Source organism: Meriones unguiculatus, chromosome 9 (assembly GCF_030254825.1).
Source record: "Meriones unguiculatus strain TT.TT164.6M chromosome 9, Bangor_MerUng_6.1, whole genome shotgun sequence".
NCBI classification, from domain to species: Eukaryota; Metazoa; Chordata; class Mammalia; order Rodentia; family Muridae; genus Meriones; species Meriones unguiculatus.
This window is the reverse complement of record NC_083357.1, coordinates 25,925,504-25,943,836: the sequence shown is the minus strand read 5'-3', so window position 1 is coordinate 25,943,836 and position 18,333 is coordinate 25,925,504. Positions and strand designations below refer to the sequence as shown.

Here is an 18,333-nt window from a genome sequence, read left to right as displayed (position 1 = left end):
GTGGCTTATGTGCAGGTTCTCGTAGAGGTTAGAAGAAGGCATCAGATCACCTGGAGACCAAATCACAGGCAGTTCTGAGCTGCCCAAAGTGGGCACTAAGAACTGAACTCAGGATACGTGATAAGTGTTAATTAATAACCTCTCAGGCATCTCTCCAACCCTGTAGTGACTTTTGTTTCTCTGTTATCAAATATGATACATACAGAGGGCTGACATTAGTCCATGCAGTTTAATTCTAGCTATGTTGTATCATATTTTATTTACTTTTTTGTTATTGCTATGGACAAAATCCCTAGCACAAACAACTTCAAAGAGGAAAGATGCTGCTGAATGAATGTTTCAGAGGAGTTTGGGTTTATTTTGGTAGAAAAGGTGGGACAGAGTTCATGATGGTGGGTATGTGTGGTGGGGCTTTTCATGTCACACCAGGTTAAGATGCTGAGAAAGAGGTGCCCAAGCCAAGGATTTTCCTGGAACCTTCAAAGCCTTGTCCTTAATGATTCATTTCATCAAGCTAAGCCCTAGTACCATTGTCTGGGACACAAGTTCAAAGCATAGGCCCACTGGGGACACTTCATATCTAAATGTCAGCATAAGACATTGTATCTTGCTTACACTGGATATGCTGTTCTCTGTAAAGTCATTCCAAGTATAAAGTCCACATAATTTCTAATAGAGTTTCTGCTTTTCTCTGTGAGGTCAGCTGCCTTTTAGAACATAATTCGCATATAATGTGCTGCATTAGCACAGGAGACAGTGAGGCAGTACAGGAAACAGTGTCACAGAAAAGCAGGTAGAAAAAAAGTCTGTATTTGAAATGAAGGGGTGTGTCCTTAACCATAAATGCAGGCACTCTTGACCTGTCTCAGAAAAGCACATTTCCAAGTTAAGTGTTGTCCTCCGTGACACACCTGCCTCTGAAATTCAAACACTAACAGGAGGAAAAACATCTTATCCATCTTTGATGTGACTAGGGAGGGATTCCAGAAGGAACACACGGTGGGGAATCTTTCACACCTCTGAGGAGCTGGCTCTTTCACTCTGTACACAGACATCACTGTTCACACTGACAGCTCTATACACACTGACAACTCTGTTCACACTGACAGCTCTGTTCACACTGAGAGCTCTGTACACACTAACAACTCTATACATACCTTTGATAGCACTATACAAAGTGGTCAAAGAAACACAACTGAAGACAACAATATGCCATGAAAGGAAAGAGATGCAAATGAAAAGAGAAAATAGTATAATGGAAAAGGAGCATGGTCCTGTATCTTTCAAGTCTGAATTGCCTTGAGCCCTAACCAAGGAACCACTTTGGGCTCCTTTTCCTGTCTGCTCATATAATGTGGCCATTGATATCTTTGTCTTTGATTGGCAGTTTTCGGATTTCTTATTCTGTTTAACAGTTTCACAGTTAAGAACTGAAAACCCGGGACTCCAGAACTGGCTCATGGTTAAAAAGTCCTTGGTGGTTGTACAGAGGGCCTGCTTTCCATTCCATGCATCAACTATGGCATCTGACAACCACCTGTAGCTCCAGCTCCAGGAACATCCAATGCTTCTGGTGTCTGAGGGGACCTATGCACATGCACAAATACACCATTTAAAAAATAATACAAGTAAATTTAAAATAAATATACATAACTACGTGAATAATTAAATTAAATAGAAGAACCTTACTACAAGGTGTGGGTTAAATCAGTCCCCAAAGGGAATCTTGTCATATTTTTAATTAGTTTGTGTGTGTGTGTGTGTGTGTGTGTGTGTGCACTTGTGCACGCACGTGCATGTGGAAGCCAGAGGTTCATGTAGGGCATCTTCCTCTATTGTCCTCCACCTTAATTTTTGAGGCAGGGTCTCTCTTAAATTTGGAGATAAGACTGGCAGTAAATAAGCTCTGGAGATCTTCCTGTCTCTGCCTCCACATCCTTATGATTACAGGCATGGGCCACCACGACAACTTTTTACATAGGTGCTAGGGATCTGAGCTCAGGTCTCATACTGTGCAACCTGCATCTTAATGACTACGCCATCTTCCTACCCCCCAGATCTCTTCCATATCTCCAAGGCCAAGCACATATACTGCTGAGAGGCAGCATGACGGTGACAAACACTTCTCTTAAACAGTTGGACTAAAAAGCAAGAAACTAGTTAAGCATTGTTGTTTTCTTTCATGAGAATCTTCATTTTTCTTCTCCTCTTCTCTGTGTGTTGTTTATAATCATAAACTCCCCAGCACCTAGAATGAGTTCTATTTTCCTCACTCAGGAGCCCTGGGTGCATGAAAACCTGGCAGTGGAGCAACACAAAACTAGCAAGAATCTGAAAGTCTCTGGCTACTGAGTATTTCTGCAGAGCAGAATGCAAATTTGACAAAGTATACATACATCTATTTCCATTGTAGTCAATTTTCACTCAGTAAATAATGTAAAACACATGTTAGGAAATGTTGATGTTGTGACAAAGCTGTGGGGAAGCTGCAGGCTTTCCCTTCTCCTCAGGCTTTCCTTCTCACTGTCACCTTATTCAGGTCACAGTGTGATATTCCTCTCCTTGGCCATAGAGACACTAAAGTCACCCAGCAGACAGGGTGGAGGGCATACAAATTGGAATGCAGAAGAAGAGAGTTTTGTTTTGCTCTTTCTGGCCATTAACACATGCTAACAAGTCACAAACTAGATTTTCATCTTTATCAGACTAAAGAAAATGCTGATAATTCATTGAAAGCTGCTTCAAAAGAGCGTGACTGTACTCATCAGTGCTTTAAATGTAGCAGCTTCCTGATATACACAAAATAAAGCTCCAAGCCTGAGTGGAGATGAGGTTCAGCACCCTGCCTTACCATCTTTCCATAACATCTCCACCTGCTTCTGCAGGTGTCTGATCCTCAGCAACCTGTATGTCAGGTCCGACTCTTTCCCAAATGCTTCATCTTATCCCTTTCTCTGACCATTAGTCAAAGTACATTTCTCACTGTCATCTACTACTGTAATTATTTTTCATATGGCTGTTCCTCCTGCTAGGACCAGAGTATCCTGGTGACAGTTCAATTCAAGAGGGTGCAGTCTATTATATGATTTTCGTCCTGAGTTTCTACTGACACTAAGGAATTTAAAGCTTTCAAGGACTGAATGGAAATATCAGTCAACAGTCAACCTAGAATCCTATAACCAGTGAAAATGTCCTTCAGCAATGAATAGAGGAGTTAAAGGCTTCTTTTCTTAGAGGAAAGAAAACCAAGAGAATCTGCTGCCAGTAGATCTTTCTAAACAATGAGAGCAGTTAAAATGAAATCCTGGAACACAGGAAAGAAAAGGCAAAATGATTGTGTGAAAGTTCTAAATGGTATGTAATGGTTGAATACTCTGAGAAGGATGTGAAGCAAATGTGTATAGAAGAAGTTAAGATAATTATTTTATGAACAGAGGTAAGGATGGAAAGAGAGATTTTAATTCTTATTCACCTGGGAAAATGAAGATACCAAGAATCTGTCCATTTTATGAATATATAATGTGGTATTTAACACAAATACTAAAACTGTGCAAAGTGATGCTCTAAAACCACTTTAGAGATATCAAATAAATTACTCAAATGTTCAAATAGCTCAAAGTATGGAAAATATAAAGGACAAATACCAAAAGCAAAGAACAAAAACAAAAATAATATATCTTAAAATATAGCAATTGCATTATAGATAAATGTTCTAAAATAAGTCATTTAAGTATGGAAATTAGCTGAGCTATTATTAGTCTGTAAGAACAGTTCACTTGAAACAATTGGAGGTAGACTGAAAACACAATAGTAAAAGGTTATGCTGTAAAAACTTTAATATAAATAAAACAGGAATAGCTGATTCTCTCTTAAAAATCAATAAATCTGACAAACCTCCAGAGAAAATTAAATAAAAGGCATGAATCAGGGGCCATAACTACAGATACAACAGACATCAGGATGATGACAGAACATTGTACTTACCCAGTGTTTGACAATTTAGATGAAATAAACACTATTTTTTAAAAACCCGTAAATTTCTACAGTTGTTCTATAGGAAATAGATAATATAAATAGATTCTATCAATTAAGGAAATTGAATTTATCTTTCAAAATGTATACAAACATGAATATTTAGGGCTATATAGTTTCAATGAGAAATTCAATTTTATATTATTTCTTTCTAGTTAATTATATAATCATATACCAAGAGTGCTCAGAAAACAAGAACAGTGCAAAACTACATTGCCACAACTCTTATGAACATGGAAACAAAATTTCTTAACAAAATTTTAGCAAACAAAATGTAGGAAAAAAAGGAGAATTATACATCATGATAAAACTGAGTCTGCTTCAGAGTTTCAAGCCTGGTTCACTATTAAGTAAACCAAGATAATTCTGGTTAATCATTAAAAAGTTAATCAATATAATTTATCACATTAACAGATTAAAGATAACAAAAACACCATCATTAAGGAAGAAACACTTAGCACGATTCAACGCTGGTTTTTGAAAAGAACTCTCAGAAGAAACTAAATTCCAGGGCACCTGCCCAACATGTGTACAAACTGGCCACCCGTCTGTGAATGTGTGTCACATGCTGCTGATCCTGAAGACCTGACCTCTGCCCTCATGACAGGAGAGAACTGACTCCCACCAGCTATCCTCTGACTCCCATACCAGTACCACGACTCACACACACACAGGCAGTGCACATGTGCACACACAGAAACACAGAAAACCCATAGCTGATATTACACTTTATGACCAAAAAGCAACATATTTCTCCTAAAATATTGACAAGTGTCACAAAGACTCCTGCATAGAGGTTAATATAGCCACTATGTGTTACAGACCCTGCCATTAGAGCTTATGGACACTTGCATAGTATTGAGAATTCACACTGTGATAAAGAGTGATGAAGACACTATTGAAACACTTCTGGGATTTGATGACCTTGTCACTATGGTGCTGAAAGGTAAAGTTTGGAATTATACTGCAGGGCAGAAGGATTGCTAAATGGTGTCAGATTTTACTGGATGGAGGTAAAACAACCAAACTAGTTCCTGGAGGAGAAGGACCTAAAGCATTGAGTGGATTTCTTATGGTAGGTTCTGACTCTGCTTATGCCTCTAATGTGTAAGCTTTTGAAACACTAATTTCTGTTAAAGGGAAATGCTTTGAAGGGTTATGCACATTTTTCTAAGCTAATCACGGTTATTTTGGAAAATGAAGACTTTGACTTTTTTGAAGACTAAAGAATAAAGATGTTTTGGGTAAAAATAAACGAAGTGAAATACCACAGGAGATCTGTATTTTCTGCTACTCAGCGTCAGACAGGGAGTCCTAATCAAAGCTGTTAGGAAACAAAAGAGGATAAAAGGCAGAAAAATGGAAAAAAGAAAGAAGGGGAAGCATTAGTATTTGCCAATAACATGATTTTCTACACAGGAAAATTTAAATGATGTGCAAAGAAAACAGGAGACACAAAACCAAATCCATAAGTTAGTGAGTGAGCTCAGTTGGGTTGTAGAATACAAGATTAAAAGAATTGCTGTGATTCTATGTGGCAGCAATGACTGTGGACAGTGAAATTAAAAATATAGTTTAATTTACATTACTACCATTAAGAAATATTCAGATGATTCTAATAAACTGCTTATAAAACTTGCATACCAAAACTATACAATGCAGATGAAAGAAAAAGAAAGAAAACAAAACTAAATGCAGGAGCATGTCATGCTGATGCCTATAAGGACTTAGCAAAGTAAAGATTACAATTAAGTCCAAAATTACATATAAATACAATATTTTCCTTTTAAAATCTTATTTTTAGATATAGGCAAGATTATGTTAAAAGTTATTTGCAAACAAAGTAACTGGAGTAGCTACAACAGTGTTAAAGAATTATAATAGAATTGGAAGAATTGGTCTACTCCATTTCAAGACTTAGCATGTAGCTATAGTATGGGTATTCATAAAGAAGTAGATACATAAATCAATGGAACAGAATAAAGAAGCTCACAATAGACCCAACTGACTTTGACTGGAATACAGTTTCCTTCACAAGAGAGACAAGGCCTTTCAACAAAAAAAAAAAAGAAAGAAAGAAAAAAGAAAAGAAAGAATCTCAAACTATGCTTTCTTTCTCCCTAATATAAACACTAAGAAGAATATCTTAAATTAAAATATAAAACACTAAACCACAAAACTTAGAAGGCAACATAAGGGAAAGTCTTTGGGATCTAGAACCAGACCAACGAATGATTCTTAGGAGGCTGCAAAACACAACCCATAAAGGGAGGGGGGAGGGGCCGGGCATCACCAGCACTGAAGCTCTCCTTGGACTTGACACTGTAAATAGTTGGTTAAATGTTCAAGAACTTGGATTGGGCAGAGGGATCAAAGATTACATACCATTTGTTTTGCATCCTTGAAAAAACCAAATTTTGCAAGTATGGTTTAGTGCTAGCCGAGTATTAGAAAAGAGTGGGTGAGAAGGAGGGGGAGATGGCCACTGAAGGGCCGTAAGGTGATCGTAGTGGGCAGGGGGATAGCATGTTTACATATATCAGCGCCCTGGCTATATTGTTGTTTTCAATTACATTCATCATTACAGGAAACTGGGTAGAGAGTATACGGACTCTTTCTGTGGTTCTTATTATAATCTGCATGTGGCTCTACAATTCTTTCAAAACAGAAGGCCTACTTTAAAAAAATAAAATAAAATAAACAGGAAGAGGAATTGATTAAAAGAGTAGAAGAAAAAAAGAGTAATAAAAGTGAGTCATGCGCTGGACCCTGACATTTTGATTGGGAGATAGCCCATCTGACCAGGGTCTTATAAGATTAGATTGCCTGGAAATGCTGTAGCCATCTTAGTTTACATAAGTACACGACACGCTGTTTGATAGTGATGAAGTCGCCTAAGAACTATTATCAGAATGTGTCCCTGTTGTTAGGCAACGAATGACTATAATTACAGGAGCAGCTTCAAAAGCCAGGGACTGACTTAGAAGCGGGAGGGGACACGGAAAGTGCGTTTTCAGAAAGGATCAGGACTTACCGTCACTGTGAACTAAGTGGGAGTTAAAGAATATTAAGCGAACACTGAAAAGACTCTTAAAAACCTGTGAGGACCCCCCGCCCCCCAGCCCTCTCCGTCTCCCTTCAGCCTCCAGGAGAAGGCTAGAGAGAGTGCAGTACAGGGCATGCAGAGGTCCGCAGGAGCCAGCCGCGAGGGAGCCGAGGCTTAAGTGAAAGACTTCATCATGGGATCCTAGACCGGCCCCTTGGTAGCCAATCTGTCCAGCCCAAGAAAAGAAACTTAGAAAGCAGTAACCACGGCTCTTCCAAGACACCCCCACTAGGGCTGTGTGGCCCAGGCGTAATATTTTTATGAACCTGTACTAATGGGAGATTACTGCTGACATGACGACCTTCAGCATTCATAGGCGCTATGATCTCGGATTGCCTATAAAGCACACTCTGAATCTTGAATGCTTAACATAAAAATTTTAATATAGCATAAGTTTTATTACATGTTGAAATATTTTTGATCTATTAGGTTAAGTAAATGTATCTTAAAAAAATAATTTCTTAAATGAGTAAGAGAACAGATCTCTCCCCTCGTGAAAGTGGGAAACCCAGACGCGTGCAGCTCATCATAACGTGGTATCAACCGACAGAGGCCGTGCCCCCCAGCAGCTGGATGCGAGCTGTCTGCCCGTGTGTGCCTTTGTGACCGTCCTTTGTGTCCATGTGTGGCGTCAGAAGGCTGTCTGCTGTGTTGTTTAAGACAGGCTTTCTTGGGAGTTGTTCAATGCACCCGCCAGGCCAGCTGGCACACGAGTGTCTAGGGATCTTCCTGTCTCTGCTTCCCATTTCACCCTTGGCGCATTGAAGACGGTGTTATTGCTCCTGCCTTTATGTGTGCCCCGGGGATGTGGACTCGGCTGCTCACTCTTGTGTGACAATAGCTTTTTACTCTCTGAGCTGTGTCCCCAGCCCTGAGGCTATTATTGTTACACACACACACACACACACACACACACACACACGTAAGCAAGCTGTCTTGATAATCATATGAGTTCATTCATTTTCTAGGTCTATTTAGAACTCTGGATTAAATTGGGACACAGGAAAGATGTCCTTTGAGTATCACTGTGAGTTCATACAGTGTCTGAAAGAGAATTGTGGATCCACAGTTTAGAAACTGTGATGTAGGGAACTGAAAAGCTGGCTCTAAAGATAACAGCCTCATGTACGAGCATGAGGCCCTGCTTTCCTGGATCCCAGGTACTATGTAAAAAGCTGTTAATGGCCAGGAACTATGTGAAAGACTCCTCTAACCCCAGCACTGCTTGTGGGTGGGTGGGATGGAAAAGGAGTTAGACCTTGCTAGCTGCTAGCCAAAAAAAAAAAAAAAAAAGAAAAGAAAAGAAGAAGAAGAAGGTCAAGCTTGAGGTTTGCTGCGAGAACCTGTTTCAAGGGAATAGAGTGGAGTGATAGAACAGGGCAGCCTGTGTCCTCCTCTGGCTTCTGCCTGTGCACACAGGGGTCTACTCCTGTACACACATGCTACACAGATAAAGACTACACACAAATCGAGAGAGACGGAGAGAGTCAGAGACAGGCTGTGCTTTAGGCCAAATCAGTAACCCATTCTGTTGGTGCTTCTTCGTCTTACCACAAGAATCAAAGAAGCAGTACTCCGAGGTCCGTGAATAAGATAATGTGAGGAAAATGCTTAGGAAGCGCCAGGCACAAGGCAAGCCTTCCCACAGTGGGCTGGTTACCAGCAGGGCAGCCTGTAAAGTAAGTACAGATGATGTCTGACTTACCATGACGCGGCTTTATGATCTTTAATTTGACGAAGGAACAAAATCCGCATTCTTTCAATGGAAACCAGCCTTCAAATTCTGAAAGGAAATCTTTTCTCAGGCTAGTGAGTGATAGGCAGGCACTCTAACTTGCTAGGCCACAGGTGTGAGCCCGGCTCCCAGTCAGCCATGAAGCCATGGGAGGACTGTGTTGCTAAGCTAGGCTATATAGTAAATACATTTCTTTTACTTACAGTATCTTCAACTTGTGATGGCTTTTCTAGAACCCAAGATCTACTGTACGCCAAGAAACATCTTTAGTGTTATCTTAGACTTAAAGAGGAAACTCCCCTCTGTGTGTGTGGGGGGGGGGGCTTGGAAACCTCCACTGCGGGGATGTTTCTGTTGTGCTGTCCTGCCCCATAAATTGTAGCCCTTGCTTGCCCGAAGCAGCTTTCTAGTGCACCTTCCGGGTGGAGCACCCTTGTATACAGTGTGGTGCTAAGGGCGTGGTTCTGGGTAGGAGGTTTGTGCTTGAATTCTGATCTCACCACTCCAAGTGGTGGACGTAGGTGAGATGTTTGCTACAACTGTGGTCTAGACTGTCTGCCGAAGACTCGTGTATTTAAGTTTGGTCTGCAGCCCGTGGTTCTTTTTGGCACTACTGGAGTCTTCAAGGAGGTCTAATCCAATAGGCCATGAAGAATATGTCTTTGAAGGGGATTGGGTGCCCAGTTCCCTTCTTGCCTGTCCTGTTCCCAGCCACTGTATGAGCAGTCCTTCTCCATCCACTCCCACTGTGCTGTGTACTGCACTGCCGCTGGCCCAGGTTAACAGAGCCAAGGGACCGTGGACGGAAGCCTCTGATACTGAAATAAAGCCTTCCTCCTTCACAGTGACTGGGAGACTCGGTCCCAGCATCGCAAAGCTGCTCAGTGTGCTCCTCACCTGCTTTTGTGTCACACGGTGTCACGATGGTTCCTCCCTTAGAGGTTATCGCGCAGAGACAAATGAATCAGCTGCTGGAAAGCCCACCACATCCCAAATTGCCCTGTTATTGTTCATTTTTATGCTTGTTACTTTTTACACTAAATGGGAACTAGACCTCAGAGCTCCTTGAGCTATGACTGTAACTGTAGGCCCTTTTCAGAGCCTCTCTACATTGGTACATAATTGCTTAGTTCTCATTCATCTTTTCAGAGTCTAAATGTATAACGTCAGAGTTGTTAGTGAAGATTTTTAGAAGAACGTTTTCTAAAAAAAAAAAAAAAAAAATTAACTGCCAAGTCCAGGGAGTTAGGATGTGGCTCGGCGCGGCGCTGCAGTAATTGTCTCTCTTAGTCTTGCATTAGAAGTTCTTTTTCCAAGTGTAAGGTTGAGAAGTATGAGCAGAACTCTCACATTCGGGTAATTGCTGTAAGGGATAACTCACCTTTAAAAAACACACGTTATTCAGCGGCTGCTCCGTCTGCACTGTGCCATTTGAGAATCTCGTCAGCTGTAATCACCACTCTCTCTTCTGAATTTCCCCTCTAACTAGTAACTGCTTCCTCAAGTGCCATCACTTAATGTTCTCTGTGCAGTTTTATCAGCTAGTTGGGAAAGTGGTGTGTACTCGTTAGCCCTGGAGAGATCCTTAGGACAAGGCAGAGAGGATCTAACCACAGAGATTTCATACCTGCCAGAGAACCAAGGCATGATGGATGCTACCTGAAGCATGCTGTACGGTGCTTGCGGCTGTTATTATAGTTCAGCCCACAGTAGACTGACCACACGAGGGTGACCTGAGATTAATTCAAAAGTTCACAATAACATGTTGAGTGAGATTCTAGGATGAGATATTTACTAGTTCTTCAATTGCAAAGAGATTGTGTGAGTGTGTGTGTGTGTGTGTGTGTGTTTGTATACATATGGAGCATGTGTGTATCTGTGTGTGAATTGGATAGATTGGGCCACAACTCTACAGTGCTCTGTTATTGGGGAAAAAATTAAATTCACTTCCGTCTTCCTGATAGTTAAGCAGACAGATCATTTCATAGTTTTGTTTTCCTGTGTAAGGAAAAACAAAAAAAACAAAAACAAAACAAACAAACAAATTGGCAGGGTTTTCATTTTTCTTTTATCCCTTCCCCTCAAACCAAGAAAACCTTAGGAAATTGGAAATATCTTCTCTTTCTGTCATAGAAAGGTTTAATGTTTTCCTCCATCAGGCACCAGTTCAAATGCTGATAATTCTCCCGCTTTTTCTAGCACTACAGTGACAAAGAGAAACATTCCTAGAGTAAGACTCACTCCCAGACATTGCTAATGCTGCCTTAGCATGCAGTAGCCTCTCATATTATTGTCTCTGGCTCTCCAGGGGCATTTGGTGTATTAAATAAAAATTGTGCTAAACTCTCCTGCTAGCCTGTATTAGCTCTCATAATTGAGAGTGCTGGTAAGTATATGGAAGGAAAAAGAATATCTTTTTGTTACTTTGGTTCATGTCTGGGACAGAGCCCTGCAACAAAATATAGTTAATAAGGTAAAATAAAAGAAGTTTAATACTGTGTGTTCCTCGTGTCTACATGAGAGGTACACAAAGATGGCTCTGAGTTCAGGTTCGAACGACACCACGAACCTAACCAGTTTATGCAGATTCCCAGGAAGGACATGCTAAACAGAGCGAGGTTTGCTCTGTAGATTACTTTGTGTGGTTTTAGAGTATGCGCGTCTGCAGGGATTTAGAGGAAGTGGACTTGACCATTGAGTTTCTCTACCAACATGAATTTCTCCTGAAAAGTATTTCTGTTTGCTTGTGAGCTCTGCAGTGGTCAATTTCTCACCACACATAAGTGTTTGTGTCAGAGAAGCACCACTACTGGGGTGATGCACTCTGCTTTCCTGTCTTACACTTTGTGGAGGGAATTTCGGTCTGATGAGGTTTCCCCATTCATAACGCACCCAAGTTGAGCCAGGAAGATTATATTTTTCACCCTTCATCACGGAGCAACTACTGTGAAAACTGCAAAAGGCACATTGGAGTATTTTACCCTATGCTAGGGCCTGGGGTACAGTGACACATACAGGCTTGTCCTTTTCCCTCCTCCCCTCCATCCACTTCCCTTCCCTTCCCTTCCCTTCCCTTCCCTTCCCTTCCCTTCCCTTCCCTTCCCTTCCCTTCCCTTCCCTTCCCTTCCCTTCCCTTCCCTTCCCTTCCCTTCCCTTCCCCTCTTTTCTCTTTGCTCCTTTTTCTTCCTTTCAACTTAGCAAGGAACCTGTGGTTGTCATATGCATGTGTCATGTGCAATGTGATAATTAACTGGGGAGGAGAAATGTGACTATCTAGCAGTGTGAGTTGTTAGGTCCATGATATGAACTAAATATGGTACAGTTTGCTTGTTCAGGAAGATATTATTTGTCCTGCAAAGCATTGGTGTCCTAGTGGGAAAAATATCCCAGCTTTCTTTCTTTCTTTCTTTCTTTCTTTCTTTCTTTCTTTCTTTCTTTCTTTCTTTCTTTCTTTCTTTTTCTGCCGTAACTATTGCAAGTTCTAGGATAGCCTGGGTTGCATAGTAGGTTTCAAGCTATCCTAGACTACAAAATGAAAACTTGGTCTCCAAAAATTACAGTAAAATAAAATAAATCAAAAGTGGGCTTTATTGATTGCAGGATGAATCCTGACTGTAGTATATTTTTCAAACACAGGAATAGGTGCTGAAAGCATAGGTGAGACAAGGTTCCTATCTGTCTTGATTAGTGTACCTCTGGAGTTCATCAGATTCAAGAGCTTGGCATACAGTTCTACTAAATCTGCTGACTCACTGGATGCTCTTCTACCGGATTTCAGTAACAGTGAAGAGGACTATGTTCGTGTGTGTGTGTGTGTGTGTGTGTGTGTGTGTGTTTTAAGAAAGCCATCTTCCTACTCCTATGCTTCTTCCTTATGTACTTGGTATCAGGTCTAAAGCAGTTCTTTTTTTGTCTGTCTTGGACCAACATGACCTTTTCCTCCATCATTGTTCTCTCAGTTTGAAAAGATACATAGTCATAGTATTTGACCATCATCTGCTTAAATAGCTCTCCAGAGATTTTTGTTAATGGTCTTAGAACCGGAGGCTCCCGCATAGAGTCTGACACTTACTATGTCCTCAGCAAATACTTCATTAAATGAATAAAAGCAATCAATTACTAAACAATGCAGTGCATGGTGTTTTAAATGAACTTTGAGTAGCAATGAGGATGATGGTGAAAGTGAAGATCTGGTCACACATAATGATGGTGACTCTGATGAAGGCGGTGGTGATACTTATTCTGACTCTAACCATGTAGCATGCCCTTTGCATGAATTGCTTCATGAAGTGCCCCATAAGTCTGTTGGGAAGGCAGAGTTATAAACTTACCAATGGGAACATGATTGTGAAAACTGATGGCTTGTTTAGAGCCCTGTATCTGTTTGACTTATAAACGCCAGCATCCAAACCCATGTCCTCATCCACAATGCAAAATTGGATCCTATTTTGCTGAAAAGCATTTCCAGGCCTACAATCTGGCAGAACAGATTATGATGTCTTCATATGTCCCAAACACTGTGACAATTTAACCGGTGACAACTTGAAATAGCTTCATCACCCATCATTTCACTGTGAACCCTTGGCTGTGTTTTTATCCAGAAATAGGAACGTAAAGCCAAAGGCCGCAGGACTCTTCATTTTCATGGGGTTGAAAAGCACAGTCCTCATCACCCATCCCGTTAGCACAGATGGCCCCTGCTGAGTGCTCTCTGCTGTGTTTCTGTCACACGGATGAAACGCAGGATGCACTTCTCAGTGTTTTCCACAGCACACAGCATAATTGTGAACACTTAAGCTGACAAATTAAACTGTTCTGTGTAGAAGCAGCTCTGAAAAGTCTATTCTACGTGCAGAATCATGGTTAGCATTGTCCAAATTCAAAGGCACAAAATTACATACTTACATTAGTGACTTATTCACAAATTTCCCTCTCAGCCTTGTTTGTTTTCCTGTTAGAAATCAATCCAAAGCATTTGCAGAAACGGATCTGCAGGATGATACACAAAATGATGGTACTTGAACATCAAGACTGTGACATGAGCCAAACAGTTGAAGCAAATCCAGCCTTTGACTGGTACCTTCTGCTTCTTAGCTGCCTGTCTGGAAAGACGTAGTATGGTCAAGTCCTCAGGGCTGTACAGCCTTTTGAGAGTTTTGAGCCAAGCCTCTGAAGCAAGCATATACATATAATACACTTTCAAACAAATGGTATCATTGAACACTCAGGTCAGGCATTCGTCTCATGACGGTGAAATATGCTGTAAGCTTCTTCTCTGTAGATTCTCCCTCAGGAAGACAAGGACACTTCTTCACAAATGCAAGCCCTTTGACAGGTGACTCCTAGGTTCAGAGAGGACCTTTTGATTACTAGTCACCAAAACGAGTTATCCTAAAGCAATCTAATTTCTGAAAGTGAATATTCTACTTTACAGTAGGAAAACCTCATCTCCAGCCCTAGAACATATAAGGTTAATGATGAACATGCTGCAAGGAAAGAGATTTGAAAAAAGCAAAATTGCTAAGTCTGCTGCGGACTAATCAAGTATATTGTTCCCTTGATTCTAGAAAATTGCCACAAGCATTTCTGAAAGGCGGAAAAGGTGTCCGTGAGATACTTTTGCTTTACTTTGTCACCAAACCTGAGCTTCTCTCTCCTCCCTGTGGTGTCAGTATCTCCAAGAATGGGGCAGGGATGCTAATGCTACTGCTGACGCTCTGGGATTCTCTAGCAGCGGGCTCCTTGTCCCGCCAAATGGCATTCTGTTTCTCTCTTCTGGCTCAGCTTCCATGCTGCAGGCTGAAGCATTCCGGGATGAATCAACGTTGGTCTCAATGATGACAGAAGCAGAACTGTGCAGGTGGCAAGGCAGTGGCTGAACACTCACACAGCATTTCCAAGGGCATGGGTTTGATCTCCAGGACCACAAGCAAAATAAGCAACAATTAAAGCAAAGCTGTACTGGCAGGGTACGGTTTGGAATTTCATCCTTAAGAGAGCAAACTCTTGTGACCAGTTTAAATACACTTGCAAGTATGCACAAAATTTCCTCCCTGTCTCCCCCCCGCTACCCACCCCCACCCATCCAGTCTACCCACCACCCCCACCTGACTTTCTCCCTCTCCCTTCTTGATTCTACTTCTTCCCTCTCTTTTTACCCCTTGCCCCCCTCCCCACCACTCATCTTTCCTGTTTTCTTCTATTTGAAAAAAATTATGTAATGTACAAACTGGCAAAAAAAAAAAAAAATCAAATGATGAACATCTGAATTTCCAGTATACAAGACTTCTCATTGGCCACATTTGCTTTCAGGGTTCTGTTTTGTTTCCCTTTTCTTTTCAAAAAGCTTACTGATGAAACTGGATTCCCAGCCATCTCCTGTCTGTTCTCTCGCTCTCTGACTCTCTCTGATGCACTCATTTCCTGCCCCGAATGCCCAGATCAGTTCATTCTTTGCATTTTCACATATATATCTGTGTATCCACAAGAGTAGATGTGATTGTGGCTTTATACTTCAAGTTTTATTTTGCTTAATAATGATCATGTGAAACGTGTGCTGATATGTATATAAAACCAACTGATTTTTTTCAAGGTTGTGCCCTGTTCTATACTATAAATGAAGCAAATTTACTTCCCCACTCCCTTTTCAGGGTGAATTTTTAGCTCAGGATGAATTTTTGTATAAGTTTTGTTATACAAAAACAAAACAAAAGCAAAAACAAAAACCCCTGTTATGATCCTCTTGTTGGCATGTCCCTGCTTGTGTGCGTGTTTATTGAGCCCTGCACATCTGCAAGGTAGAATCAGTATTCATGGAATATGCAATACTGCTTTTGATAAATGCAATAAAAGCTCTCACTAGAATAATGTTCCAATTCATGATTCTGCCAGGAGTAATTGGAATATTACATTATTTTCCTCACATCTTGGACAACATTGAATTTTGCCAGGCCTTTTCATGTTAACTACTTGGATGGAAGGAAAATGTAATCTTATCATTTTAATTTCCATTTTCTTGCTGACTTCTGACTGAGCTTCTTAAGTTCACAATTCCATTGTAGTTTCTTCTTTGACTAGCTCGCATTTCTCTGTTGTGTTTCTCTCTTTGTCTTTTCCTTGACTCTAGGAGGTTTCTTGTATATTCTAGTTTCTTATTCCATGCGTGCCAGGTATGTCCCCTGTGTCTTTGGCATGGCTCGATTAGTGAGGTCACTTCTTCAAATGATTACTTCAGTTAAATTGTCTTGCTATCTAGTTGAATCCTCTGCATCATTAAGAAGCCGCAACTGTATCTCTGCCTCAGTGTGTTGCTATTCATTTGGACCTGGGGTCTGAATATGCAGCCTAGAGCTGTCCAGTCCCCACTGTCTCCATACAGGCTGGCTGCAGTTCTCTTCTTCAGTTTCCACGGGAGATATCTTAGTGTTCTTATCTCTGTTTATTCTCACCAAGAACCTTACTACATTGCAAGCCAGCTCTTGCTCCAGCTCAACTCAGAATCTTATGGAGGCTTTATATCTTACCTTGTAGCAAATAAGCAGAGCCGGGAGACCACAGGGGTTCAGCGCTTCCAGCTGCTGGTCCCTGCTACTCTTGCCTCACTGTAGCATCTTACTGGTTTCCCTTCCAACATATCAGCATTCTCAGGCACAATCTGCCCCTTGTGCCTGGAAATATCTTCATCCAAGGCTGCCTTTTTGTCTGTTTCCTGCATCTCATTCAGGTTTCGCCTGAGATGTTTATTTCCAATGAGATCTTTCATAATGTCCTTATTAAAAAATGTAAATCATCTCTCCAAATTCACTGTGCTCGTTTCATAGGATGATGCTCAAAGCATACCACAAACTGAGAAGCTTGGAACAACAGAAACGCTTTTGTCTGGCAGTTCTGGAGACCATCCCTCTGAAATCAGTGTCATTAGGACAATGTTCGCAGGAGAAATCTCCCTGGGAATGGCGGGCCGGACCGGGAGGCTGGGAGGCTAGGAGGTTGAACGGCTGGGAGTGGGATTCTGCCTCTTGCTGGCTTTCTGGTTGCTTGCTAGCAAAACTTAGCATCCCTTGTCTTGCAGAAGCAGCCTCATTTTGTCTCTGTCATGGGACATTCTCCTGCTGTGTCACCGCCTTCACAGGATCCTCCTCTTAGATGTAAACCACTTCTAATGAATTTTATCCATCCTATTCCAATATGACATCATCGTAATCTTTGTCTTCAACAACCCTACTCCCTTCTCAGGAACTGAGAGATAGAAATTCAGTCTTCCCCACCTCTCTCCCTCCCTCTCTCTCTCCTTTCCTTCCTCCTTCTCTTTCTTTTTCTCTCCATCCAACCTCTCTCTGTGTGTTGGGGAGCAAGATTCCCCAGAGCACTTAGACTATTTAGTTACCCAGGCACACGAGGTATTTACTTTATTTGTCTGTTTCCCCTGTGAGGATAAAGGTAGAATGGGAGGCTCTTGTGTTCAGAGCTGTAGAGAATACTGCCTGGCAGCTCCATAGTCTCAGTAAATGTTCGCTGGATGACGGATGAACGATTTCAATCACATTATGAACAGAGCAAGTGACATGGTATGGAGCAAAATAATTAGATTTTGAAAAGGACATAATGACCCTTCCTCAAAATCTCAGAGAATAAACTAGTGTTGGTGACTATGGAATTTTATTTTTAATTTCAAAATTAGGTCTATGAAGGAAAAGCGGAGGTAGAGATTGTATTAGAGAGAATCTGATCAGTGGGGTTATCCTTGGGTTGTTTGTGAGCATTAGAGTCTGTCGCCTCTTAGTCACTTTCACAATGAAAAAGAACTATCCTCTAAAGTGCACACCTCATACATTCCTATGTCCATTTGGCAGAGGTAGTGAAAAGATCAATTAAATGATCAGCTGTGTAGGATCGAAACCTAAGTAGCTGGTTTATGTCAACTTAACATAAGCTAGAGTCGACCCAGAGGAGACAAAGGCCTCCATAATAACTGTGAGATCTGGCTGCGGGCAAGCCTGTAAGGCCTTTTCTTGGTTAGTGACTGATGTGCGAGGAGCCAGATTATCGTGGGTAGTACCACCCCAGGGCTGGTAGCAGGCCAGCAGGTCATGAGGAGCAAGCCAGTAAGCAGCGCTCCTCTTGGTCTCCACATCAGTTACTGTCTACAGGTTCCTGACCTGACTTCCCTCAGTGATGGGCTGTTACCTGAAAGTATAAGGGGAAAGAAACCCTTCCTTCTCCAAGTTGATTTTGGTCATGGTGATTGATTTTATCACAGCAATAGAAACCCTAACTAGGACATCTTACCCGTAATCAATTGCACTAGTGTTTCCAAGGAGAGGAAGGTAAGTGATCCACAAGTGAAGTGACTCTTCAGTGAATTTGACATAGAATTCCACAAAGCCAGGGAGGTGTTCTCCTGACTGTAACCTGGGCCAGCCTCATGGGAAATCTGGTACCAGGACTGCGTGTTTCTTGA

At 41.4% G+C, this 18,333-nt stretch overlaps 1 protein-coding gene and 1 pseudogene across 2 annotated transcripts in view; both read left to right on the top strand.

Annotated features, from left to right (window-relative positions):
• Fhit (fragile histidine triad diadenosine triphosphatase) overlaps positions 1–18,333 on the top strand; it is a 1,530,368-nt gene that overhangs the window by 418,066 nt on the left and 1,093,969 nt on the right. The window lies entirely within an intron of this gene.
• On the top strand, positions 4,785–5,258 carry LOC110566786 (U6 snRNA-associated Sm-like protein LSm5; annotated as a pseudogene).